Source organism: Mirounga leonina, unplaced genomic scaffold (assembly GCF_011800145.1).
Source record: "Mirounga leonina isolate KUSES-001 unplaced genomic scaffold, KU_Mleo_1.0 Mir_126, whole genome shotgun sequence".
NCBI classification, from domain to species: Eukaryota; Metazoa; Chordata; class Mammalia; order Carnivora; family Phocidae; genus Mirounga; species Mirounga leonina.
In genome coordinates this window covers 29528568-29539764 of record NW_023270314.1, presented here as the reverse complement: position 1 = coordinate 29539764, position 11197 = coordinate 29528568, and positions in this window count along the sequence as shown.

The following is an 11197-nucleotide window of genomic DNA, read 5'->3' as shown; positions in this document are numbered from 1 at the left end:
CCAGATCCTTCCAGGAAGAAAAAGGGGAGGGAGGGAGCCTAGATGGATAGGACGTGGAGAGGGGGTGGGGCCCTCCAGCTGTTTGAAGCCGGGTGGAAGGCGACTAAGCAGGCAGGTAATTCCAGATGTTTGGAACAGGTAATACTAGCTGTAGCCAGAAAATAGGTCATGTAAGTAGGCACAGCAAGATAGGCCTGGTTTGGGGGGTTCTCTGTCCCAAGTGGGAGCACCAATGGGCTTGTCTCTGGGTGATGCCCTCCAAACACCCACCTACCAGCAAACCACTGTTCTGACCTTCCAAGGAGCTACAGGCTGGCTCCATCTTTGAGTTCCTGGTGCTAATATGAGGGACACAGTAAAGTGATCATTCCAGATTTGACCAGCAGTGAAGTGCTCAAGCAAGTGTTAGGGTCAGTGCAAGGAGAGATATAGGAGGTGTGGGTCAGAAACAAGGGCTGCTCTTATGAGCATCAAACCACACATAGCTAAAGCGCCCCAGAAATAGTATGCAAGTAGTCTCTAACTTACTGAGTCAGCGTCTCAGCTTTTCATGGTTCAGGTTCTCACAGGTTCCAGCTTTACAAGGTCAGCGGTGGGCGAGAGGCCTTAGAGACAGCCAGAGGACATACCCTTGCTCATCTGGGGGCCCAGAAGCCCACTCCCTTCATCCCCTACTTACACTCGTCTTCCCGAGGACCCTCCCCAGGGAGGTGAGGCTTCTTGGCACTCCTTCCTCCCCAGGTCCGAGAGCAGAAGTGCAGCAGCGTGGAGCTGCCAAGTTCCCCCTCCTATTAAAGGTAAAATCTGCTAAGTTAATTGCCCTTTCCAGAAAGAGTGCTGCATGGAGATTCTGCCCCCTCAATAAAAGAAAACTCCCATATAAAAAGGCAAAATTGATGAACCGTTGAGACCACTCCATAGTGATTTTTTTCCAGGGGTGAAGTAGGGGGGCCTGTCCTCCTCAGCCGGTGTGCTTGAAGTGTGGGATGCTTCCTCTCTCTGACCTCAGTTTCCTCATCTCCAAAATTACGGGCTTGAACCTGACAATCCCTGCCAAGTTCATTCCGGGGCTTCCCGCCAAGCCCAGGGTGAGCCGCCACGGTGGGTTGGGAAGAATGCCCCTGCCTCGCTATGCAGAGATGAGACCCCACGTAGGGCTCCGGAGTGCCCAGGACAGCCTCGAGGAAGCCACCTTGCAAGAGACTCACGGCAGAAGCACAGCCGCAGCGTCAGCCTGGCCCTTCCGCGGAGGAGGAAGGCTGGTTGAAGGAGTAGGAGCAGAAAGGCTGCTTGGCCTGCCCCAGTGGCCAAGTCCAAGCGGAGAGCGGGCTGCGACCACGGCCAGAGGGAGCCCGCAGCCTCTGGGGGGCTGGTGGCCCATGCCCGGATCTCGGACTCTGGTTAGCTTAGGGGCTAAAGGAGACGGTCCCTGGCTGGGCCAGGAGAACAACGCCTCAGAATTTGGGTTGGACGGTGCCTTCCAAAGGCCCTGCTGGGGGGACCCCACTGAGGCCGAAGGTGTGGAGTCCGTCTGGCCGGGTTGACCCTACTGTCTGGCTGAGCAGCCTGTGGGGTGGAGCTTCTGGGCAGGAGCGCCTCCCTCCGTCGGGGGAATTTTAGGTCAGGAGCAAGGCTGGATGCTGGGGGACGGTTGACACTTACCCCATAGAGCCAGAGGGCACATCTGAGGATCCAGGTCTTTCTGACTGTGTCCTCCAACAAGAACCACAATGCCAACTTTAAGGACAACCACCAACACTGACTGAGCATGTGCTGGGGTGTCACACGCCAAGAACCTCCTATGCATTCTCTCCTTCACTCCCACTACAACCCTTAATAGTACTATTGTTATCCTCATTCACAGAGGAGGAAACTGAGGCACAGAAAGGTTGGCAGGCACACCCAGGGGCACATCAGTAAGTTATGCGGCAGGACTTCCAACCAGACGCTGTCCTGATGGGCACTGATGCCACGTTGTCCCACAGAATTCACCAACAACCACTTAATCACGTCTGGGTTACCAGGCAAAGTGGTCTGCGCTCAGATTCCGTTGGAATTAAAGGGACCTCAGCGGTCACCTGGCTCCACTTCTCATATGAAATTGCAAGCCCGGCACGATCCTAGGAGGCTATCCTGCCTCCACTTGAATGCCTCCATGCCTCTCAGAGCTGCTCATCCCCACTTCCCAGATCTGATTCCCAAAGCCCAGGACTGCATAACCCAAGATGTGCTGACATGGAGGAAAGTAGATAGGACAGTAGGAAACAATCCAGCGAGCCAACGTGTGAACACACCTCGGTACACTCCTGCAAAGATGCCTCATAGATAAATTAGCTGCACATAGGCGTTTATAGAGGTAAATGCAGGCTGGCCTGGTCTGGACAGAAAACTCTGCTGCTCCTCTTTCCAAGTTTTCCCCCAGTTAGGTTTTCACATGGACTTTCCATCCTTGATTAAAAGCTGTTCCCAGGGAGCCAGCCAGCAAGGTAGGAGTCCCAGGAGGCTGAGTCCTGGAGACTTGGGGCTGGGAGGGGGTGGTGACAGGTGCATGGCAGATGGCATTCCCATGACGAGAACACCAAACAGAGATGCCTCCTCTGATCAGGAAGTGAGGACAGGGTGCAGCTGTGGAGGGTGAGGGCACTTGGGCAAGGATCCAGGAGGCAGTCAGGCCATGAGCAGTGTGGAGAATGGGAATTCTGTGAGCAAATATTTACTAGTAAGCCTGGTGCTCTGCTGTTATTGGACTGGCAGGATTCAGGCCAGGCTGGAAAAGAGTTCTTAGAACCTATTGGTGTCTCGTGGGACAGAGGACAGAGAAGCCTCAGCATTAGACGGCTGTTTGAAGTAGATCCCATATATCTCTGAGCTACCAGGGTGGTGGGGGGTCTGTCAGGACCCACAGGCTCTGGGAGAGACTGGCCCAGGGGACATATGCCGAGGCCAGCCTACCCACTAGCCTCGTCCTCTGTGAAACCAAGGCTGAGTCACTTCAGCACCAGACCAGAACTGGACGGGCTCAGCACAGGGGAGGCCTAGAGTCCCCTCCTAAGGGGGACTGAAGATGCTAGACCTCCAGGCTCCGGCCCACCGTGGCCCGGAATTGCCCCAGGATAGAGACCCGGACAGTCACCCACAACTAGTCACTTGTGACCCACCTCAGTCTGCGGTTCCTCTTGCTGAACGTGTTTCAGAATGGCTCCACCAGTGGTTTTCTTTCACATTGGTTTGTATGTTGTGTTCCACAGTTGGGTTTCCAGGCATTTCTTTTTATGTTTGTGGGCAGCCCTGATATTCAACGTTGCACTCACCCCCCACCCTGTGGATGCACGAGTCACGCGCGCCACCAAGGCCACTCACCAAAATCCCGGGCTGCGCTTCTGGTTCTGCTGGCCAAACCCCAGGCTGGTCCTCTGCCTGCAATGCCCTCCCCTGAACTGTCCATCTCTGACTCACCTCCAGGCCCAGGGCAAACCCACCCTTCCAAGAAGGCTGACTTCAGCCCTCCAGCCAGAGGCATCGCTCCTGCCTATGGACTCAGTTCTTGATATTTGTCCTGGGCACCTTTGACATATCACGGCACTTCTGGTGTGTGTTTGCCAACGTGGTGTCGGTTAACCCCTGCACTGCCATTTAATTTTTCATCCATACAGGCTGTTTCTTCACCCCTGCTTCCTGGGTCCCCTCTACTGTCTTGTATTGTCATTAAAGGTGTTAAATAACCGTCAACATGTAAAGGGACCAAGAATGAATGAATGAGCAAACTGAGCCTTCCAGCCCCGCTCGTTATAAAGGCTCGAGGGAAGATGACGAGCCAAACAGAGAGAGCAGACGGGCCCTCTTTGAGATTCGGAGGCTTCCGAGGGGGGCTTATGGGCAGTGGGTGGAAACGGGGTCTAGGCATTCATTGTGTAGTTAGGCTTTCGTAGCGAACACACCGTCTGTGGCAACATTGCAGGTTTGTTTGGAACTAACGGAAATGTGGGGGCATCTAAGCCCCCCAAGGCACCCCCTTGGCACCACACTGCCAGAGGCAGCCAAGGCAGGGATCAGACAGGACCCAGGATTCCAGCAGCTTCTGAATCCACAATGTAACAGATAACTCAACCTAATCCCGCCTTTTAGGATCCCAAAGTAACCACCTGCCTAGATTTTTTTGCCAGCTCTGCTAATGTTTGGTTTACACTGCCTAATAGAGTTTATAAAGTAAAATTTCTGTCTCATGTCCTCAAGCCCCAGTAGTCTCAGGGAGGGTCTGGACGCACAGCCGGGAACAAAGGGAAGCGGATGAGACAGGCAGCCAGAGATAAGGAGCTTCAGAGAGACAGCAAGGGAGTGAGCAAGGGCAAGGTCAGGAGGGGTTGGGGAGCAGCCAAGCAGGAGCCGGGCCGGGCACCAGGCACCTCGCCACCTCTTGGCCCCGGAGTGTCGGCACAGGCTCTGTCCCCCCAAAGACGACAGAGGAACTGGCAGGAGCGCTTCCTACCCAGGGTGTGGAGATCTACCATCTTTCAAAACTCTCCTAATTGGTGTCTAAGGTAGCTGTGTCACGGCCAATCTCCCCCTTTCTCAGCATTTGTTCATCTGCCTGACTGCTAAGCAAAGTGGATGCGAGGACGAGGAGCTCAGCCTCCAAAGGCGGAGGGAAACGATGGGCAGAGCACATTGAAAGCTGTGCTTGGGGGAGCAGAACCCAGTGCTGAGCCTACTGGTTCTAGAGCCAAGCTGCCTGGGTTCGAATCCCAATTCGGCCCCTCACCAGCTATACAACCCTGGGCAGGTTTCCTGACCTCTCTGTGCCTCAGTTTCCCCCCAGAGCTGTAAAAATAGAGCAAGTAAGAGTACCTGACAAGGCTCTTGGGCAGATTGAATGAGTTAATACTCACAAAGCTCTTAGAACAGTGCCTGGCACATAACAAGACCAGAATAGTGTGTGTTTAAAAAAAAAAAACAGGGCCAGCCAAGGCAATCTTAAGAAAGACCAAAGCCGGAGGTACCACACTTCCAGATTTCAAGATATACTACAAAGCTGTGGTAACCAAAACAGTATGGTCCTGGCACAAAAACAGACACATAGATCAATGGAACAGAAGAGAGAGCCCAGAAATCTATGGTCAATTAATCTATGACAAAGAAGGCAAGAGTATACAATGGGGAAAAGTCTCTTCAATAAATGGTATTGGGAAAAACTAGACACCTACATGCAAAAGAATGAAACTGGACCACTTTCTAACACCAAACACAAAAATAAGTTCATAATGGATTAAGGACCTAAATGTGAGACCTGAAACCACAAAATTCTTAGAAGAAAACATAGGCAGTAATCTCTTTGACATCAGCCATAGGAACACTTTTCCAGATATTTTTCTTTTGGCAAGGGATACAAAAGCAAAATTAAACTGTTGGGACCAAACCAAAATAAAAAGTTTTGCACAGCAAAGGAGACCATTGGAGAAGATATTTGCAAATGATATGTCTGATAAAGGGTTAATATCCAAACTATATAAAGAACTTCTACAACTTGACACCATAAAAACAAATAATCCAATTAAAAAATGGGCAGAGCCTGACTAGACATATTTCCAAAGAAGACATAAGAATGGCCAACAGACACATGAAAAGATGCTCAGCATCACTCATCATCAGGGAAATGCATATTGAAACCACAGTGAGGGGCGCCTGTTTGGCTGTCAGTTGAGCATCTGCCTTCGGCTCAGGTCATGATCCCAGGGTCCTGGGATCGAGCCCCGCATCGGGCTCCCTGCTCGGCCAGAAGCCTGCTTCTCCCTCTCCCACTCCCCCTGCTTGTGTTCCCTCTCTTGCTGTCTCTCTCTCTGTCAAATAAATAAATAAAATCTTAAAAAAAAAAAAAAGAAAAAGAAACCGTAGTGAGATATCACCTCACACCTGTCAGAATGGCTAGACTCAAAATGACAAGAAATAACAAGTGTTGGTGAAGATTGTGGAGAAAAAGGAACCTTAATACACTGTTGGTAGGAATGCAGTCTGGTGCAGCCACTATGGAAAACTGCATGGAGGGTCTTCATAATTTTTAAAATAGAATTACCACATGCTCTAGTAACTCCACTACTGGGTTCCTACCCAAAGAAAACAAAAACTAACTCAAAAAGATATATTTTACCCCTGTGCTTATTGCAACATTATTTGTAATAGTCAACATATGGAAGCAAGTGTCCGTCGATAGATGAATGGATAAAGAAAGAAGAAGCACTATATATGTATAGTTATATATATATGTTTCAAGTTATATATATATATATATATCAGGCTGTTACTCAGCCACAAAAAAGGAATGCAATCTTGCCATTTGCAACAACATGGATGGATCTAGAGGGTATAATGCTAAGTGAAATAAGTCAGACAGAGAAAGACAAATACCATATGATTTCACTCATGTGTGGAATTTAAGAAACAAAACAAATGGACAAAGAAAAAAGAGACAAACAAAAAAACAGACTCTTAAATACAGAGAACAAACTGATGGTTACCAGAGGGGAGGTGGGTGGGGGAAAGGGGGGGATGGGGGATGGGGATTAAAGAGCACACTTACTGTGATGAGCACTGAGTAATGTATAGGATTGCTGAATCATTGAAACTAATAGAACACTGTGCACTTGAAACTAATATAACACTGTACATTAATTATACTTCAATTAAAAAAGAAGCAGAGCCACAAAAGACCTAATTTGGATAAGATGGTTAGGGAAACCTCTATGAAAAAAATGACATTTAAGACAGACATGAAGCATGAGAAAGTGGCAGTTTCTCTAAACTCTTCATAATGTGATTCCTTTTTATAATTCCAAAACCAAATTTTATTTTAAGACTATGATGTGCTTTTGAGTATGTTCAAGCATTTCACTTTTGAGTATTTCCCAGTTTGGGGGGATGACTCTCAGTAGGTCACACTGTCTAGCTCACATGGTTTGGTTGCCAAAGGGGACCACTTATTTTCTGGGGGTGGGGCCACAGCCTAGAGGACTAAGCTTGATCTGGGGAGAGCTAGGAGCTTCAATGGGGAACAAAACTCCCCTAGCGCATTGCCTCGGGCTCTTCCTCTCCTATTTCTGGCCATTGGGATGAGGATCCTGACCATTAGACCATTAGAATCTTCCAAGTTACGTATCTACATAACAGGGGCCTCATACAGACAACTAGAATTCAGGGAGGCTGCAGGTGGTAATATTTAGGGGTAGGGGACTCTCTGAAAATCCTTCTAATAAAATGGCTTGCAGCTAACATCCCTCCCTCGGGCGGTCCTGGCCGGGGGCCACCCCTGGGAAAATGCTCAGAGAGTCTGCAGCTTTATGACCAAGAGAGGTCGGTGCCCCCTCATCTCTTTGGTTGACTTGAGAGGCCTACACCAAGACACTGAGAGTGGGAAAACATCCCAAACCCTTCTAGTCAAAATCCCTGTTTATAAATAAGGAAACCAAGAGAGAGGAAGACGCCTGCCCGAGGCTGAGGCCACGTGGCTGCTGAGGCCCAGGCTCCTCTGGCTCCCCACACTGCCCCTCGCAGAGGCCCCCCTGATGCACACCTGCACGCCTCCAGCTCTGAGTGACAAGGCGCTTTTCTGGGAGGCAGGTTTAGCTGAAAATGCCTTGCCCTCATGACCCCACCTCATGACTCTCCACCCCTCTGCTGGCTACAGTCCCCGCAGCGCCAGGAAAGCCTGCGTTCTCCTCCGCTCAGCAACCCAGAGACGGCTCTGGCTGCCCACAACTCACACCCCAGTAAGAAACCTGAGACCCTGAGTTCTCCCCAAGGGCCAAGAACATGTGGGGCAGAGTCAGACGAGGTCCTAAGGGTAGGGCTCCTTCACCCAGGGTCCATGCGGGTCAAAGTCTAAACAGACTCGAGAACTTGAATCCCACACTTTCCCATAAAAAGTGGATCTGGGCTCTGAGCCCAGCCTTCCTCTTCCTCTGGGAGTCCCTGGGCCAATCTTGCCATTTGCAACAACCGTTGCACCGTTCCACCTACCACCAGCAGCAGCCCTGCTGGCCCCAGCAAGGCCCCCTGCTCCAGGAAGGCCCCAGGCATGACCAAGAAGATGCTCTCAAAGCACAGCTGAGTCAGACTCATCTTCTCAGAGGATCTGCTTTCATCATCACTGGGAGGTACAATAGTCGCTCATCACGGAGTCTGTAAGCCCCTTCATCCTCAGGTGCCCTGCCCAGCCCGGCTGCAGGAGGGCAAGGCTTGGGGCTTGGAGAGTCCAGAATCTCAGACAGGGGTGCCTGGATTGACTGGGGCATCGGAGCAGGGCAACTGGAGGCTCTGGGGCCTTGGGTCAGGCCCAGGGCCCCGGCAGCTGTGTGAGAAGCCTAGCACTCCTGTATGCGGCAGGGTACAAGGATACATTTTGGAAATGCGTTTACATTCTGGCCTATCAGTCCATGGAAAGGAAGGAGGAGCCAACTGCCGGGTCAGAGTCTGCCCCAGCCACCAGGCACCAGCCGCCAGCCATGCTAGCTGTCTGATCCTCAGGATCCTCGGGGGCTTGTACCCGTGCTAAGTGGAGAGCAGCCCCAACGCCAGGAGGCAGAGCGATGCCTAAATGCTTGGGGGTGAGCAGTGAGACCCCGCAGCCCTGGGCATCCACTCCTCCCTGGACTTGCGCTCTGCGGCACCCTCTCCGTCTAACAGCCTTGCTCCGGGTCTGTCTGCGGGGTGGGTGCTCTGCAGGACCACCCTCGGCAGGACCACCTCTCTCATTCACAGAGCCCCTACTACATAAGATTTCAAGAATGAAGTGAGGGAGGGAGGGATGTACATGCCTGGGCCTATTCCTCTAAGAGAAGAAAATGCTGGGGTTCAGGGAGATTGCACCCTCGCCAGGGGCACAAGGCAAGGGCAGGGGTGAGCAAAGTTCCATGGTTCGGGTCCAGCGGATACACACCCAGGCTCCTCATCAGTCCACCTGCTTATTAGCCAGCTATGTGACCTCAGGCAAATCATTTTGTGCCTCAGTCTGACTGTAAAATGGGGGTAAAAGGATGTGCCCTACTCTCAGTATAAAAATAATAGAGGTTAAAGAATACTGGAAAAGATGAAAACTAGTCACATCTAAGTCTATCAGCATGATAAATACTATGAATAACAGGAATATTAAAAAGATTAATCTTTGCAGCTTGGGAAGCTTAGCAGCCAGAGGCCCAGGGCTCGTGGAGAGAGAGGGGGGCTGGCTCCCAGGGAGAACAGCTGAGGCAGCCAGGGGTCAGACAGTCAGGCTCCCAGACTGCCCTACCCTTTCACGGGATCCTGCTCAGCCTGCTGGAGAGGCGTGACCCTGCTCAGCCTGCTGGAGAGGCGTGTACCCCACAATTAGCGTCCTGGACTTCCCGGGGAAGCCAAGGAGAAGGGGTAAGGGAGTAGTGGGTATATGTGTGTATCTGAGAGGAGGAATTATCTGCTCCATTCTGTTCTCCCTCATGGGGCACAGGTGCGCGCGCGCGCACACACACACACACACACACACTTTCTTCCCTGCTTTACCTCCTTTTAGGTAAGAGATTTTTTTAAGGCCTCTTATACTTCCTTCTCTCAGCAGTCCCATGAGTTCTTTCTCCCATCATGGCTGTCCTGAAGCTGGGACACTAACTGGGAGTCCCCTACATGCAGCCCGGGTTGCTAGGACATGACACGGGAAGATGCCTCCCACCTACCCCATGCCTCGGCAGTCAGGGAGACAAAAGATGACGTGGCCCTCAGAGCAAGAAGCCACCATGACCTAGAGCCTTTCCCTCCTCCATGGTGACCCAACCCAGTCAGCAGCATCTCCAGCACCCAGTCTGCGTCCTCCTGCCCATCCTGGGCACTGTTTTCCTGGCCAAGCCTCTCTCAACAGGCTCAAAAGGTGTACCCCAGAGATTAAGGGAGCTGGGAAGTTGCAGGGCAGTCCAGGGCAGAAGGGAGATTTGTATGCTGCCAAAGTTCCTTCAGGACATAGGTGTGGCCACAGAGAAGAAAAATGGAAATGCTGATGGAGGACACTGGCCCTGACCACGCTTGGCTTCCATTCTGTTGTTGGAAGGCTTGTCTCACTCTGGAGTCTGAAAGGATGGTGAAGGGCTGTGGCCAGCAGGCTGGTCTGGCCTTGGCCAAAACCCCATCAGACAATGGGTTTAGGATGGAAGAGAGCCCCTGGGAGTCCTGACTCACCAAGACTTGGGCCTCATGTCATGATTGCTTAGCTCTGGAAGCTTCTGTGCCCCGTGGGCCTGCATCTCCACCCACAGGCAAAGGAACCGGCTTGGTTACCCTGTCGTCTGCTCTACCCAGGCTCTCCCTGGAGGAGTGGGCTCTGCCCAACTTCACTCAAGGCGTTGCTGCCCACCCACGGCGTCAGGCCGAGGACAGTGGACTGCCAAGGCTGTCTCTGCGGCTCTGGAGGCAGAACTACAGTTTGACTTGTTTGTCACTAAGGGCTGAACTGAGATCATCATACCCATTTTACAGATGGAGAAATGGAGGCAGGGAACTGTCCCTTAACTTGCTGGGATTCTCCCAGAAACCTGAGGTATAATCCCAGCTGTGCTGCTTCCTGCAAAAGGTTCTAACCCTCTCCAGAAGCAGTTTGTATGTGTGTCCCTGACCACAGGGATAAGAGGTCCGGCAGGGCAGGGGTGAGGGGAGGTGGACTTGAGCCAGTACGGGACCACACCAGCTGCCTCCTCAGCCTCCAGGTATGGGCCCTGCCACTCAACGCCTACTCTGGGGTCATCCCCAAGGCCAAGAGGTCCCTCTCCAGGCCAGACAGTGTACCTCCCCCTACCAGGTTCAGGGCCATAGGAAGCCGAGAGAGGAGGGAGCCCCCTGCGTGGGAGGGGAGTGCTGAAGGGGCGGGGGAGGGAGGACAGAACGCTGACAGAGCTGGCTGGCACCAGTCTCAAGAAAGTGGATTTCCTGGGAGCCTGCCAGGCCTCAGAAAGGGATGGGCTCCCCTCAGAAGCCTCTGCCTCAGTGTTCTTTCTATGACTGGCCACTTGTCCTCGGAGGCCTCGGTTCCTGAGAGGACCACCCACCAGGCTGAGGCGTGCTGCAGCCAGGAGGGGGTGGGTGGAAGGAGCTAGTTGCAGCTGGCTGGAACAGTGCTCTCAGACCACAGCGGGCAGCCGGGGGTGACCCCCACTGGCCACTGACAGGGGCTCCAGACTCCGGCAGCTGCCGA